Here is a 17,614-nt window from a genome sequence, read left to right on the forward strand (position 1 = left end):
TGGGCACTGAAGGTTAGATTGGGGCAGGTACCAGCCTTTATGCCATGCAAGCTGGTTAAGCAAGTTGAGTTGGATAAAGTTGTGTCCCTTTTGTCTAAGGGGACCACTGACCTTTTTGCTCTTACTTATAATTTGTCCCAGCTTTGCTGCTAGTAGAAGAACGTTGTTGCTACCAACCTTCAGATTGACTCAGATCCAATATGCAAAGGCCTTTTATGCAGTTAATTTTAGGATGTGAAAATATACAGTGTGTTATGCAATAGGGAAATTCTTGACTGTAGTTGATGATCAGTTAATTGAAAAGAAAGGCTTGCTGCAGTAGGGATATGGAATGGGTATATGGAGGTCGCTATGTTTTAGTTATATCCCCAATATAAGAAAGGGCATTATGTGGTAAGGTATTTTTTCTTTAAACTATTGTGTACAATAGTACAAAGACTTTGCAGTCTTTTTTTGCACAAAGGAAAAAAACATTTTTGCACATTAAAAAGTCAATATCTTTAGTATAGACAAGTTTAACGTCTATTTTGACTAACTGCTTAAGGCCTAAAGATGATTGCTGAATTTTAATTCTTCCTGTATTACCATTTAATTATTTTTTAATATAAGAAACTGTTCCTTGTATTTGGTAAAAATACTCGCATCTATAAAATTATTGCTCTAGTTTACACCCAAGAGGATTGTATTTTGTATAAAGACAATGTTAACCATGTATGGCAATAAGAGAGAAGAAATACTCCCATGGTAAGGGGGTTAATGTTTGTAGTTTGATCATGGATAGGAAATTAGAGAGATTTTAATGTTTTTAGATATTGACGGGAAAAGGGTAAAACAAATATGTGTTGATTTTAAAGGTTAGTATGAGAACAGGTAAAGTATATTAGTAACACATTTTTTTAACACAAAAGTATACATTTTTAGTTATGATTTGTGCTTTTGTGTATTACTTGTGTATATGAATTGTATTGCCTTTTTAGGCATGATATCAAACTGTCAATAAACTGAAACCTAAATTATTATACATGCTGGACTGCGTTGTGTACATTAGGATTTCACAGAGCCTGTGGATTATGTTTCTATATATGCATTACAAGACAAGAACAATGCACCAGAACATGTGTGTTGATTACCAAGGCCTCAGTGCCGTCACCAACACTGAAGCCAATACCATTTCAGGAGCTGACAAGCTCATTGATTGTTTAGGACTCCCTGGCCCAAAAGCACCTTTGATTTGACCTGTGAGTAGAGGAACACTGACTTGGCCTCACATTTAGTGCCAAGGAGAAATCTGCTTTGTCAGCACCAGGTAGGTTATTTCAGTTCTGAGTTATGCCCCTTAGAGTTAGAGAAGGCACTTGATGAATTCCAGACCAAGACCTCACTGATCAATTTGGATTCTTTTTGCTATCATAAATGACATAGAAGCTTTCAGTGCCAGCCACAAGAACGACTTGATCCACACTCAGAAGGTGCTACACTATGTGAAACTACTCAAACTTACCATTAAGTTGTCCAAATGATAATGGTAAAGCTTTGTGTTCTATTTCTAGCACTGGGTAAGTAGTTGGATGGTAGAACGTCTGCAGGAAAAGATCCAAATGAACACTGAATCAAAGCCATTAAAAGACACTGTTAGACCTGGCATCCTAGCCCTGGTTTCTGCAGTCTTTTTGCCTCTACCTCCTGTATAGTTGATGCTATGCTGGACTTCATGTTTGCTGTTTTATGTACTCTGGTCACTTTACCACTGCTGATCAGTGCTAATGTGCAAGTGCTCCCTGTGTAAATTGTAATTCTGATTGGTTATCCATGATTGGCATATTTGATTGGCTGGTTAGTCCCTAGTAAAGTGCGTTGTGTGTGCCCAGGGCCTGTAAATCAAATGCTACTTAAGGGCCCGCAGCACTGTTTGTGCCACCCACATGAGTAGCCCTGTAAACATATCTCAAGCCTGCCACTGCATATCAGTGAGTTCAGTTTTAAACTGCCATGCCGACCTGGCAAGTGCAACCACTTGCGAGACCCAAACCTTCCCTTTTACTACATGTAAGGCACCCATAAGGTATGCCCAAGGTATCCCCTATGGACAGGGTGCAGTGTATGTGAAAGGCAGGACATGTACTAGTGAGTTTTACATGTTCTGATATACTGCCAATTTAGTTTTTCACTATTGTAAGGACTAGCTCTGCCATAGGCTATCATGGGAGTTCGCAACGAATGGACAGGCACTTGCACTTTCATTGGGGAAGCTAGAGACTACGTCCCCCACCATCCCCTGCACCAGGAAGCGCCAGTACCGTCACCAGAGGTGCTTAAAAGGTTTCCCAGGCTCCTGCAGCACGGGACCTTGCAACGACAGAGAGGCACTTGCACTTTCATTGGGGCAGCTAGGGACGACGTCCCCCACCATCCCTTGCGCCAGGAGGCACCAGCACAGTCATCAACGCGCCGGAGGTGCTTAAAAAGTTTCCCGCGGCACGGGAGCTCGCAACGAACGGACAGGCACTTACACTTTCATTAGGGCAGCTAGGGAGTACGTTTTCCCTTGTGCCAGGAGGCGCCAGCATCGTGACCAACGCTGGAGGCGCTTAAAAGGTTTTCCATGCTCCCGCCGCGCGCGACTTGCACGGGCGTGCCCAGGCCGCGCCCTGGGGTGAAGCCCGGACCAATGGCAGGCCCGTCTGTGCCCATCCGCGACTGACCGTGGCTGGGCCTATTCTCTTGGCTGGACATACTGGGACATTCTGGGACAGCGTGAAAGTTCATTTTATCGCCATCGCCACATGCCATTTGAAGGGTTTGTTGCAGGTCTTTTGAATTTGGATCACGCTGTGAGTAATCCTTTATGGCTAATCATCTTGGGAACTTGTGTGGAACTTTACAATAACTTTGAATCGAAACTGATCATTTATTGCCCCGCTCCTTTGCTGCCTTCTCTAGGTCCCTCTGGTGTCTGGCTTCTTTGTTGTGGGGATTCGCCTAATCCAGCAAAATGGGGAAAATTGAAAACTCAGCCAGTGACTCCCACGGGCCAGCCATGTCGCACCATTGACACTTTTCTGGCAAAGGCTGTGGGTGCTATCAACTAGGAGATAGTTCGGGCTGAGAGGTGGCTTTCATTAGATACAGGGGTTCGGGGGTAAGTTTCCCATCTACCTTGCAAATGACCCCTATGGACCAGTCTCAGCCTACCCCTTCTCCAGTTTCAAACTTGGTCCCCATTGAGGCAACTTCACTCAAGCCTTCTGTCTTGAGGCCCGAGCTTCCACCGCCTATTGTATCTCCCGACCCGGTGAACTCTTCCACTCCTAAACGGAAACAGAGGGCAAAGAAGACCATGGAAGCCTCCCCCGATTACACGCCAGGGGCAGGCAAATGTTGTGGAAGAACTGTTGACCTGCCTGGCCCCAGTCCTACATAACATCAACGAGACTCTTACAGACCTTTTATCCCCACTTTTGAACAGACTGGATAAGCTGAATGTAGCAACAAGGGACTTGGCAAGCAAAATGGATATTTTTTGTCAACTGTAGAAAAACATCCACCTTGTCACCCGCCTGTGTGCCCCCCACCAGCTGATATTATGCCTTTTGCTACTCCCTTTTTTTTTTTTTTTTTGAAATCTGTTTTTATTGTTTTAAATAATACAGTAACATTCTTTGGCAAGTGACACAATAGGCGAGCATAAATGTAATAGCATAAGCAGGGGAGCACCCCGCTACAGAGCCCCCAACCACTGCGTCAGGACTTGCAATCAGTCTTGTGCACGAGCACCGCCCTCAGTGGAGCCAACCACAGTTTCTTTGACAGTCTCGTAGTAGTCTCACCAGGAGTAACAACGTTAGCCGTATCTCAGCTGGGTTCCGTGGCTATGCGCGGGTGCTACCCGCCTCGTTCAGATAGTAAAGAACAGACAAAATACCCGCCAGGCCTAAAGATTATACAGAACAAAACCTTAACGATGGCAGCATAAACTGTACATGCAGTCCCAATACCCCCCCAGTTGTCGTCTAGTCCCCCCGCCCCTCCCCGCCCCCCCCCCCAGGAGTCCCCATGTGTGTGCGTGCGTGCGCCCCGGCTGTGGTCAGCACTATGCAAGTGTGGGCGTCGCGGCTCCAAGAGAGGCAGGAAATAGCCGGGGTATATCAGCACGGCAGGGGGGCATCCCCCGATCCACCCCCACCTGCGTCAGCGCCGTCGGCCGCCCCCCGCAGCCCCGCATCGCCCTCCGCACCCAGGTGGCGGAGCTTCCCCAGCAGCTGCCTCCAGTGGTCCGCCATGGGTTCCCTCCGCAGGCCCAATGTTTCCTCCCTCTGGATGGCGGTCCCCTCAGCCCCGGCCCATGCCTGAAACGAGGCGATCCAAGCCTGCACGCGCGGCGGGTCCTGCGCTTTCCATCGTTTCGTGATGAGTCGTGCCGCTACCACCAGCCCTAGGTCGATGAACCGCGACGTCACCTTATCCTTGCGCGGTCGTTTAAAGTGGTGCAATATGTGTTCGGGCCAGTCGAACGGGATGCTGCGACCCACACTCTCTAGTAGCAGCCCACTGACCGATCTCCAGTAAACACCTAACCTTGGGCAGCTCCACAGCATGTGCAGGAAACCCGCCCCCGGCTCACCACACCTAGGGCACACTGCGTCTGTGCGGTGAAAGTACCGATTGATTAACTCCGGCGTGAGGTAAGCTCTGTGCACAATAAATACCTGGATTTGGCGGAATCGCAGGTTTCGGGGTATGCGCACCGGGCCTTTGAGTATCCTTTCCCACTCCTTGTCCACTAGCGGTCTACCCAGATCTAGATCCCACTTAGCGCGGAGGCGGTCCAGGCTGACGGACGACAGCTCCCTCAGTGAGGCTGCGAACCAGCGTATCAAGTGCCCTCCTCTCCCCATAACATGCAAGTATTGCATGGTCAGATGTAGGGCGGGTTCCGAGGTCATATCTCCCCACTGGGCAGTCATGCTCGCCATCAGTGAGCGGTGTGTCAGAAACCCCCCGGGCGGGAGCCCGTCCTCCGATACCAGGGTCTCGTACGGTACGAGTTCACCCTCCCGATAGAGGTCTCCCAATGTGCGCACATCGGCCCCCCACCAGCCTGCCAGCATGTGGGCCGTGACTACCCCTCCCCCACCAGGGGAGCCCTCAAGCGGTATCGCCGGCGCGTACGGTATAACAGCACGCGTGAGGAACAAGGCCCTCCGGAAGCACCTGTGTGCCACTTCCAGTAGGAGTGGCAGCGGGCGCGCGACCCTGTGGAGAGGATGGAAGAACCTGGTTAATTGTTCCAGCGTGTAGGGTGCCAGCTCCGAGGCCGTGTCATCCCTGCCCCTGTCGGCGAGCCAACGGGCCACCCATTGCAGTTGAGCAGCCAGGTAGTAGTGCTCAAAGCAAGGGGCGGCCAAACCCCCTCGGTCTGTTGGTAAATACAACTTCGCGAGCGCCAGCCTGTGCCGGGCATTACCCCAGACAAAGTCCCGCAGCAGCTGGCTAAGCCTGCCAAAAAATGCGGGGGAGATGTACATCGGGAGATTGGCAAAGTAATACAGGAGGCGGGGGAGCATGACCATTTTGGCCAGCGCCACTCTGCCCGTGATCGTCAGTGGGAGTGCGCTCCAGAAGCGTATCTGCGACCTGAGCGCCGTGACCGCCCTCCCCAGGTTCCCATCGAAGAGGTCGGCCGGGCAGCGATAGATTTGGATCCCCAGGTAGCGGAAGGTGTCCGCCTTCCATTGTACCAGCGTGCCATCCAGGCAGTATCGCGGGTCTTCAATACCAGCGCTAAAGGCATACAGGCATGATTTGGCTGCGTTCACGCGTAGCCCCGAGATGGCGGCGAACGTCCTTAGCAGCCGCGGTAGCTCCTCCGGGACTCGCCCCACATCTTGTACATAGACCAGCAGGTCGTCGGCATAGAGCGACACGTGGTGGACTGCGTCCCCCAACTGTAAGCCATCTCCCAGTGTCGCCCGCAGAGCCACAGCTAGGGGCTCAATCGCCAGGGCGAACAGGAGCGGGGAGAGCGGGCACCCCTGTCGTGTGCCCCGGCCCACCGGTATCGCCTCCGAGACGTGAGGGCCCAGACGGACGCGGACCGTGGGCCGCCTGTATAACAGGTCGACCATCTGCAGGAATTCCCGGTCCAGCCCATATCGCAGCAGCACCTCGGCTAAATAACCCCACTCTAGGCTGTCAAACGCCTTCTCTAAGTCCAAAATAAGGCACCCCGCCCTGGGCCAACTGTGCACTGCCTCAGTTGCTACCCTGAAATACCGCCGGATGTTCAGGGACGTTGACCGTGCCGGGACAAAGCCATTTTGGTCAGTGTGCACCAGGTGGGGGACCACCGGCGCCAGCCGCTCCGCCAGCACTTTGGCAAGGATTTTGTAATCCACATTCAGCATCGCTAAGGGTCGGTAGGAGCCTAGCTCCGTGTGGTCCCTGTCGGGCTTGGGTAGAGAGACCAGGAACGCCTCCCGCATAGAAGGAGGGAGCGACCCAATCTCCAGTGCTGTGTTATAGAGCTCTTTCAGCAGCGGCGCCAGGGACTCGCGGTACGCTTTGTAATATTCCGCGGGCAGGCCGTCCGGCCCCGGCGTCTTCCCAGATGCCATCGATTGGATCGCCTCCCCTATTTCCTCCAAAGAGAGAGGTCCGGCGAGGTCCCCATTTTGCGCCGCCGTGACCTCAGGGGGCTGGATAGAGGCCAGAAAGTCCCCAAGAAGCTGCGGGGGACCAGTTCCCTTCGCTGTGTACAACTGCCTGTAGTGGGCAGTGAAGGCCTGGTGTATTTCATGCTGTGTGTGGACTAGCGTGCCATCCGCTCTGCGAATCGAACCGATAGGGGCACGCCGGTCCTCCTGACGTATGAGCCAGGCCAGGAGGCGGCCCGCCCTATCTGCCCCAGCATGCGTCCTGGCCATGTGCGCGGCATAGTTGTGGCACCGGAGTCGCTCCAGGAGGTCCGCGTGCCGTTCCCGAAGGTCTGCCAGGGTGTGTGAGTGCCGACCCCCTCCCTCTCCCTCCCTCTCATGCCGCAGGAGGTCATTCTCCAGGCGCGTCAGAGAGTCCGAGAGGCCCCTACGTATGTTCCAGGTAGCCCCCAGACAGTGGCCGCGGATGGTCGCCTTATGGGCTTCCCACTCCACCAGTGTATCGCTCGCAGTCCCTTCATTCGCTTCGAAGTATGCCAGAATGGCCGTGCCAAGGGAAGACCTAAATTCCGGATCCTCAAGCGCGCTCGGCTGGAGCCGCCAGGTGGGCACCGGCTGCCGCTCCACCGCCCAGCTAAGCTGGAGCCACAGGGGGTTATGGTCGGAGTGCGTTCGGCCCAGGTATTCGGAGCGGACTATGAGAGGAAGTAGCGACTGCGAGCCCACCAACCTGTCCAGCCGGACGTGGAGATCGTGCACCGCCGAGTATATCTTGTCTCTCGGGTGGAGGGTGAGCCATAGGTCCTGTAGCGCCCAATGCGCAAGCCAGTCCCCCAGCGCCCTAGCGTTAGACTCCACCACCGTAGCACGCAGCGGGGGGAAGGATCTGTCCAGTTGGACATCTAGCACCATGTTGAAGTCCCCTCCCAGTAGCCAGGGGAGCCCCGTATAAGGGTGCAGGACTTGTGTCAGGCGTTCCAGGAAAGACGACTGATCCACATTGGGCGCGTATATCGACCCCAGCAATATCTCCTGCCCATTCAGTTTTCCCCGCACCAGCGTGTACCTGCCCTCGCCATCCACCACCGTCTCCTCGCATCGGAAGGGAACCCCTGCTCGCACCCAAATCAGTGTGCCGCGCGCGTGCGCTGAATAGATGGTACCAAATGTGTGCCCCCTCCACCGCCTGGAAAGCCTGTCCAGTTCTAGCCGGGACATATGCGTCTCCTGCAGGAGAGCGATCCCGACAGAGTGGCGTTGTAAGTAGGAGAAGATGGAATAGCGCTTGGACGGTGTGTGCATACCCCGTATGTTCCAGGTCACCACGTTAGTGTGCGCCATCGTGAAGGTGGGAAAACCAGCCGGGCCGGGGGCAGAGCGTCTGTGCCCGGGGAGGGGGAGGACGAGGGGCCAGCCACCCAACCCAGGGGAGTATATAACTGCGCTGCCATGTGAACAGTGTAGCTGCCGTGAGCAATAGAACAAAGAGGGGCGTATTCCCAACGGGGCATCCGTCCAAACATCTACAAAACTAATTAACTATGCAATGCGTCAGTACAGTGTCTGATGGGGTACGCGCGAGAGTGTCAACTAGCTGGCGCAATGTCCCCCCACCCCAATCGTCTCTAAGGGAAGGGAAAAGCAGCAGCATATCTTAGCATGAAACTGTCGCGCTGCCCGGGCTCTAGTACGCGGTAATAGGACCCCCCACTAGACCATTCAGTGGCGCGCGCCACGGATGGGCCCTCCTGCGCTACCAGACGCCCCCCACGCTAAGCCTGCGCCCCCCACGGGAGGACTCCCCCATCCTCAAGTCCCCGTCTCTCCTCCAATCACCCAGTTGCAGGCCAATCGCACGGGCTTACCCACCCCGCAAGGCCCCCACCTTAGTGCGGTGTAGCAGTGTCCCATCACGCAATCAAATCAGCAGTCTGTGGGGTCACCACCGGTAGAGCCAGGTCCTCCGATATCACCGTGGACGGGGACGAGGCACCACTGGTCCCCGGGGCACTGCACGCTCCAATCTCCATGCAGTCTCCACCGGGCGGCGTCCCCAGGGTCGCCACCGCGTCGAGGACCTCCTGCCGCTCCACTCTGATCCTCTCCGGGCTAGGCGCCGTCAGCCCCATCCTCAGCTGCTGTCGGGCCCCTCGTCTCCTACGCCTCCGGTGTCCTCTCTCCGGGCGGCCACCGGGCGCCGCGCCCGCGGGCCTCTCCCCCTTCCACTGCCCCGTCTCCTCCAGCCAGTCCCAGACATCCTCCGGGGAGTCGAAGAAGCGGGTCCCCTCCTTTGCCACCACTCGCAGGCGGGCCGGAAACAGCAGGGAGTAGGGCAGCGCCAGCTCCCGAAGCTGCCTCTTCACCGCCAGGTAGTTGCTCCTGCGCCGTTGCACCGCTGCCGTGTAGTCGGGGAAGAGCATGACACGGCTACTGCCAACCGTCGGGTCACCGGACTTGCGCGTTTCCCTCAGGACCGCATCGCGGTCGCGATAGTTCAGGAGTTTGAAGAGGAACGGGCGGGGCCGGGCTCCCGGCTTGGGTTGCTGCGCTGGCACCCTGTGTGCGCGCTCTACCACAAAGTGTTGGGATAGTGCCCCCTGCGGCAAGAGGTCCGTCAGCCATTGCTCGATATACTGCTCCGGGTTCCTGCCTTCGACGCCCTCTGGAAGGCCCACGACGCGTACATTATTGCGACGGGAGCGCCCTTCTGCCTCGTCAACCCGGTCTTCCAGTGCATTAACCCTGTCCAACACATCCTGCAGCGCAGCCCCATGGCTATGGGCGATTGGCTGGAGCTTCCGAAGCGTCTGGCCCTGGACCGTGACCTTCTCCGCCAGCTTGCGGTGATCTGCATGGAGTAACGTGAAGTCGGAGGTGACCTTGTCGATCCTGACCTCTAAGGACTCCCTTGTCTGCTCCAGACTGGCGCCGAGTTTCTCCACCGCTGCAAGCATGGCGTCCATCTTGGCAGACAGGGCTGCAGATTGTGGCTCCACGTCTCCCCCTGGACGGGGCTGCGTGTTGTCCACGCTCCCTGTGCGTGACTGTCCCTGCTGCGTTTTGTCCCGGAGCCGGCCCATCGCGTATTGTTGGGCCGTCGGCATCCGCAGGCCGGATCCCGGTGTCACAGACGCAGCCCGGTGGCTGCTGCTCCACTCCTGTACTGCGCACCCCTCCGTGCGGCCACCGGTTCGGGCAAGCGGCAAGTCCCAAAGTCCTCAGGGCTCCTGGGCCAGTGTGTCGTGCCCCTTTCCCCTGGTCAGTGCTCCACTGTCCTCCTCACCGGGGTGCGCCAGGCAGCGGGGCACTCCGTGGCTCCCCTCACCGGTTCCGTCCACAGCCAGCGGGGCCTCCAACCCGCACCCTCCAGCCGCTCCAGGTGCGCCCGACCGGCGCCCTCAGCTCCCTGCGGCGGCACCGGCTGCGTGGAGACCGGCGCTCCGTCCGACGTCGCCGGGTACACCCGATCGGTGCCCGCCGGCAGCCCGCTGGGCCCCTGGGTACTTGTAATGGCACCGGTCCAACGTTCAGCCACCAGGGGCGGCCGGGGGCCCCCCCGCGTCCAGCACGCCTTGCTCAGCCACCCAGGGGCGCCCCGACCACCCCGGCGCCAGGCTCGCGCCGCTGTCCTCCTCAATGAGTATCCTCTCCCAGGGGATCGCTGCCTGCTCACCTAAGATGGCGGCTCCCTCGGCGCGGCGTCCGCAGCCGCCCTCATCCAACCACAGGCCCCCGGCAGCAGGTGTCCTCTAACCTCCGGGGCCTCCAGTCCGTCAGCTCGCTGTTGCACTCTGCCCCTGCAGCCGTGGGCTCACCACTCCGCTCCACCGCTTCTTAGGGCGCACCTGCCCAGGCGCGGGCGCAGACCGTCGCTCTCCCCTCAGCGAGGGCGCAGGCCGCTCCGCGGGCCCCGCTGCCCCCAGCCACTCACTGTGCGTCTCAGCGGTCGTCACCTCTGCAGGGCTCGCAGTGACCCAGGGCACCCTGTTCCGTGTCCTCCTCGGGCCTCGCCGCACCCGGGCCGTCCGGTCCAGCCTCGCTGCTCCCCCAGGTCCCAGCTCCGCCTGCCGCCGTCCCCGGCGTCCTCACTGGTCGCGCGGCGCAGCCCAGGCCTCCGCTCCGTAGCACAGCAGTCGCCCCGCAGCCACCGACGGGAGGCCCCCGCCGTAGTCACTCAGGGCCTCGCTGAGCTCCGCGCTCTCCGTCCTCCGCTCGCCGGACACGCCCTCAAGACGGCGGCCGCCGCTAGCGAGCAGCTCCGCCTCGTAGTCTGCCTCGCGGGTTGCGGCCAGGATCGGGCACCTCACCACTCCCAGACTTCAGGGGGTGTCCCCACCGCAGTCCTGCACCCGACCAGCGCTGTTTGGGTCAGGGCTGTCCGCTTCCCAGGATAACTGGCAGGATGAATCGGGGGTAACGGCCGGAGCCTCAAGGACTTGCGGCCGCCATGTTCGCCAGTTGGCCACGCCCCCCCTGCCTTTTGCTACTCCCTTGTGCAATACCAGTGTTCTGCATGTTAATGTTCCCTCAAAGTCCAAGGGAGTTGTGGCCCAATCTAGGGTCTGGTGGCTTTAGTATCCCGGGAGATGGCTCCCCAGCACCAGGCGGGTCAGCCAGGGCCTAGGTTCTGAAGACGCCCCCTATACAGGGATGCAAATATCTAGGGCTTGCCATCCTACTGTGATCGACCATCCCCCAGCATGTGCTCCCTATTCAGGGGTACCTGGCTTATCTGCTCATAAAGAGGAATCCACGACTCAACAAATTAACAAAGTCTCCCATTGGTTGGCCTTGCATTCTGTGTATTCCATCAGGGATCATAGGGATATCCTGATGGAGCCGAGGGTGGCGTGGATAGGTTCATCTAGGAAATCCTTTGAGGGAGACTGTATTATAATCTCGGTACGGTACCCTGAGTTAGCACGCAAAATCCTTTTTGGTGCTTCTAAGTCTTTTTCTCTAACCTCCTGCATTAAATGACTCTCACTGGGTTTTTCTACAGACCTCCACTGAGCAACCTGGAGGGGGATTGCCCACGAGGGGTAGGCCTGCTGAGGAAGGTTTGGGACGGTTGTTGACCCTTGCAAACTCTTTTGCCCCCCTTGCTGATTTGAACGAGCTGGATTGACTCCAGGAGGATGAAGATTTGTGCAACCTCCTTCCTCTGCAGACTGACTCCTCGAGACAGAGGGTGGAGGATGCTTGCTCTCTATCAACATCAAGCCCAAATGAGTTTATGGTAGTTCCATCACCTCATGTGTTCCCTGTGATTAGTGATACGTCCAAAGGGAGGCCTCAGTTACCATCCTTTACATCCCCCTCCCCGGTCATTGTTAACCATACAACCGGTAGAGATTTTAGTCTTGTATCCTGGAATGTGGCTGGTCTGTCTTCTGAGTACACTGATAACAGATGGCTATTATATGTTAGGACATGTCAAATTATATGCCTACAGGAGACTTGGGAGACTAAGAACACTTTCTTTTTGGATGGGTATCAGACCATCTTTTCTCCAGCGTTGAATTCAACAATGGGATGAGCCAGTGGATGTCTTAATATATTTGTGGCTTTAGACCTATGTAAAGATCTAAAGATCTTAAAATGGAATTCTCAGGTATTCCAGGGTATTGAATTGCACATGGGGAGAGCACTCACTCTTGTGATTATTAATTTTTATAGTGCTAAGAGGGGTGAGGGGGGACCCTCCAATATTAATGCTTTAAACTGTGCTATGGATGACCTAAAGGAGGACTGTCGTGGGCATATGAATTTTATGTTAGTGGGTGATTTCAACTGTCATTTGTGTCCATCTTTTGTGAAGGATCAGTTGTCTGCTCAGCCATGCCCGCTTTCGGAAGGTCTCCCCATGGAACACACAATGGAAGGGAAGGTTTTAAACAACTTGTTACTCACTCACAACCTGGTGAATACCTTAGACCTTTGGCACCCTGGGCCTATTTCTCAATTGCCCCCGTCCTATAAAGGTAGGGGTGCTGCAACCATTATAGACTTTATATTTATGACTGCACCTTTGGGTGCGGCCCCCGGATCATTTAATATAGAGGATAGTGCTTTTAGCAACCACAACCCATTGACATTGGTCCTGACGGGGTTGGGCCATCCCATCTTAGGTCACTGTAAGCCTCAGGCACCCTTAATTTCCACCAACCAGGGTAGGCGCCTTAGATGTGCGAGCATAGATGTAAAGGCTTTTAATCATAAACTTTTTTCTTCATGTCAGAACGAGTTAGGTGTATGCCTGAAACTCAGCTCCCCGAGTGAGGAGATTTTAAGCTCGTTCTCCATTTCTCAGAGTTTCTGGTCTTTTAACTATACAGGCTGGGGGGCGGGTTCAGGCCGCCCCCTCATGGTTTGACTAGAGGTTCTCGCAGGCATTAAGGGGGCTAAAGGCAGCCCTAGAACAGGTGCCACGGGTGAAAGCTAGAGTGTCCTTATGTCGACACCTTTATAAAGAATCGATAAGAGAGCTCAGGCGCCATCTCCAAAAGCAGGCATGGGAGGATCTAGCTAAAGCGGGTGAACTGAGGGACTCTTCCTTATTTTTGAAAATTATTAATAGTCCCTGTTTCACAGAACCAACAAATCCGACAGTATGTCACCACATTACTCCGGATCAGTGGGTGTCCCACTATGAAAATTTTACAATGTTGCCTGCAATGGCGAGTGTAGTGTAGACATTCCCCTTTCTGTGGCGGTTCCCCCCATTAGTTTCTCTTTGGAGGAGGTAACCTCAAGCATTGAGCTCTTGGCATCAAATAAGGCCCCAGGCTTGTATGGTATTCTCCCGGATCTCTTTCGTGACAACCCTGAGGTCTGGGCTCCCCTTTTAACCCAAGGCCTATACGTGGCGGCCTTGAAGAGGACATTGCCCTCTTGGTCCATCGCCATCATAGTGGCAATTTTCAAACAAGCATTTACAATGCAACGGTCTCGGCATTGTTAAAGTTAGAGCTATTGGCAGTGCTCATGACAATGCCGTTTCTTTAAATGTTTTAAAAACAAAAACATAAACAAAAATAATGTCATGAGCAATGCCAATAGCTCTAACTTTACCAATGCCGAGACCATTGCATTGTAAATGCTTGTTGCTAATAAGACTGTGTCTTAACAGGGTTGTTCACTTTCTTGTCGCTTACGTGAGTCAGGGTACATTCTCTGTGAATCTTCCGGTTTGTCCCGGCGATGGACTGTCTGCACAAAGCACCTTGCACTTTATCCTCTTCTGCAAATTTTATTCAACACTGAGGTCTGCTTATATTTTACCACGTTTGAGGCAGGCAGATTTAAGGCAGTGCAGGATTGTAATTGAGGTTTTGCAGAAGTCATCTACTGAGAGGTTATGTTACTCGATTGCAATGTTTATACAACGAGTGATACGTCTACGTTCTACACATGCCCCATGAAAGTGGGCACTTTTGTTCATGACTCTTTTTGTTAATATTGTATGTTGATTTTATATACTGATCTTTTGGACAATGAATCTGAGAGACTTTTTTCAAGGCTAAAAGGGAAAACAGCACTTTTTTTATTTTTGTACTCTAATACATTGTTTTATTATTCGTACAAGGTACATTATCATATTTTGTTACCTGGCGGACTCACTGAGTTTACTGTTGGAGGATGTGGTTGTGTAAGCAGCAAACATGGCTATCTCACTATATTGCACCGTTACCTCTTTTTCCATGTATTCAGTAAAGATCTGTCGTTTTTTATATATATATAAATTGTGTATTTTTTATGTGAAGTTTTAAGATTTTCTTTTCTTTTAAAAATCGAATAAAGGATTGGATTGCATTGAAATGAACTCTTAGCATCGCACCTAGTTACAATAAACCTAATGTTGAAAGGACCCTGGGTCAGAGCGCAGTGTTCCTTCTTGAGGCTGGGAGGAAGACAAGTCAGTCGACTGGCAGAAAGGTCCTTGCACACGTGTGTTCAATTAATATCCGCTTCAAAACACGTATAAAAATGTCAAAACTACTTTCTTCCTCAATGTAAGAGAAGGGAGGAGGCTATTTTTAAGTTAATGGCACGCCTCTCCCTTCACTGCACGAAAAGTGAAGAGGGTCACCGCCTCAATGACAGCATTTACACTGATTATCAAAGCAACAGGACCGGCTCTCAGTCCCCACAGGTCTTCAACGAGACGCTTGTGAACTGCAGCTCACACAGCATATACACACCTTTTTAGATTTTGAACCATCAACCGTCAAGTGGTTAAAACTTTCTTTTTATCCTTTAATATTGCAATAGGGAGGGGGCAAAAGTAGCTCTATTGTGACTCGCAAGTGCCCATGGGACTAGGGCCAAGCCCGAGCCAGTCATTCAGCCTGAACCATGCTTGGTTTGCAGATAAAGTCCCACGCCTGCCTATCTTCAGATACAAGCAGTCCTGTAAAATAGTGTCAAATAATCCTTTAAGTTTTCGATGATATTCAGGGACAGCTTGTTTAGGCAAACTTTTTTGTGATGTACCTACAGCCGTACATGTGCTTATGACAGCCTCAGCTGGAGGGGGCATAGGCGGCTTGTTGCCAACCGGCTCCCACGATGGTGTCCAAGAAATAAGACTGTGCTATCTGCTCTCAGAGACATGGACCTGATCTACTCTACAGCCGCAACATTTTCTGCACAATTAGAGGGATTACCACCATCCTCAGCATAATTTGGAGATTACAACCAAAAATAACATCGAGTTTAATTTCAAACAGATCAAAAGTGACTAAAAACATAGCAACGCATCGTTAGTTGCTCCATTCATGCGTTAACATGGCAGGTGAATCTTGTCCCTTGACAGCGAAAAAATCACGAAATAGTGGCGCCATTGTATGCCACATAATTTGCTTTTTCTTGCCGCAGAATTTCGTCGTCCATTTCTGCTTAATTCCACTGGCTATGTAAATACTTTATAAATGTACAAGGTAAAGAGTATTTGGCAAATTTTAAAGTTCGATAGCAGTAAACGACACTTTCAAGAACCTTCATTGTTACTTTGGCTTATTTTAAATGACCAATCTGTCTTCTATTCCTCCACCGTTCAAAAACAACCTGACGGTCTGTTTGTTAAACACCACTAAGCGCTGTAGCTAAATCACTGAACCCGCCTGGCGGCTTGCAGCACCATACAAAAAACACAACAACATTGCTGCGCTTTTATTGATGGTGGCGAACCATCGATTTTCTAGGCCAAGGTTGGTAATATGGGGTCAAATAACAATGTCCTCTATTTTAAACATAATATCGAAAAGGCGGAAAACGCGAAGAAAGTACCCGAACACAACAGAAAGAAGCCAGAATGGCCAATGCAAGCACTTACGTAAAATTTGCACCGATTCGTGGTAAAGTAGTGAGCCCTTCCAGAATCTTTCACAAACACAAAGGCCTCGTCAGATTAGTAAGCGCTGTATACATTAAGTTACAACACAATCTCCCACTCGGCGGATTTCATTAGACAAGCCGAGGGCACCAGAACACACCACCGCCTTTCTCCGAGGCAGAGCAGAAATGCCTCGGAGAAACGCAGCGTCCTTTTCGGATTTGGTGGCGTGTTTTGCTGTTGTCTCCTCCTTGAGACTTCTTGCAAAAAACACGCCCCCCGATCCGAAAAGGACGGGCCTGATTTGAATGACTGACCTCTTCTCCAATGGCTGGCCAGCATTCAAGAGGCCAGCCAATGGAGAACAGGGGAGAAGAGGTGCGGGTTCAAGCCCCTCTTCTCCAAGTCATTAAATCTCCGACTTCCGGTTCTGCCTTTCGGCAGACCGGACGTCCTCGACCTAACAACAAAACCGTGAAGGCAGTGGGATCACTGCAGTTCACGGGATCCTTCAGGAGATGAGGGAAGCCCACCAGGAGACCAGCAGTCAGAGGAGGATTCCCACCAGCCTCACAACAGCATGGTTTCAGCCAGCAAGTCGCACACCAGCTCTCACAACAGTTGCAATTCCTGTCAGGCCCATCCTTTCATGGGAAAATTAGAGGGAGCGGTCAGGCCACAAGTGAGGGAGGGGGGAGGCAAGCAAGCAAACCAGTGACTCACTGCACAACCCCGCCAAGTAACAGTGGCGGGAAATAAAGGAAGAATCATCCTGGAGTGAAGGTCAAACACCTCAGACAATTGGATATTAAATATAATAAAGCATGGATACTGCATATAACTCCAGCCCCCCCCCTTCCGTTTCCCCTCAAAAAGAACTGCAACTGGATCAGAAAGCCCAAGAACTCATCAACAACGATCCATAGGTGGTTAATACGCTGTACATCGTGGTCGATCTTGTCTGAGCTCTGCCGCTGCCCAGCTTGTAATCCGCAAATCATAGGGATCCAGAAGTCCCGGAGCTGACTGCTGTCTCCTGCTTGCCGGCTGGCTTACCGGGGGCCCCAAGGCTCAAAATTTCCCCTTCCCTGGCCCGAAGAACCTGAAGTGGCTCTGGCGATAAAATGGTCTGCACACCACATACCAAAGAAGCAACTGGGAGGACACCCGCCCCTCTCTTCTTGCGCTGCCGCATGCGGGATAGAGGGCATCTGTGATACTTCACTGCCACCCAGTGGAGTGCAGCAAAGGCCCAGAGACACTCCCCCGCCATTACAACATGTGCAGTGGCGCAGGCACCGGGGAGCCGAGCCGAGGCGTGACTCGCTCCCCTCTCCCTTCTCCTCGTGCTACCAAGGCCAGAGGGATGGAGGCTGGTGGGGCTCGCATCTTTCCCCTGAAGACACCCCGGGGTCTCAGAGACAATGACCTGCTGCCTAAAGCCAAAAATTGGTGGGGGGTATCCAGGACGTGCATTGCTGCGCCTCGCACAGGAAGACAAGTGCGGAGGAGTGTACAGGCACATAGACTCTGCCGCCAAGACACACACTGGGGCTTCTGACTGGGGAGGTATAAGATGTGAACGGAACTGTAGGCTCCCAGAGACTCCTGCGCTGCCCCCTGG

The sequence above is a fragment of the Triturus cristatus genome, chromosome 3_2 (assembly GCF_964204655.1).
Source record: "Triturus cristatus chromosome 3_2, aTriCri1.1, whole genome shotgun sequence".
Lineage (NCBI taxonomy): Eukaryota > Metazoa > Chordata > Amphibia > Caudata > Salamandridae > Triturus > Triturus cristatus.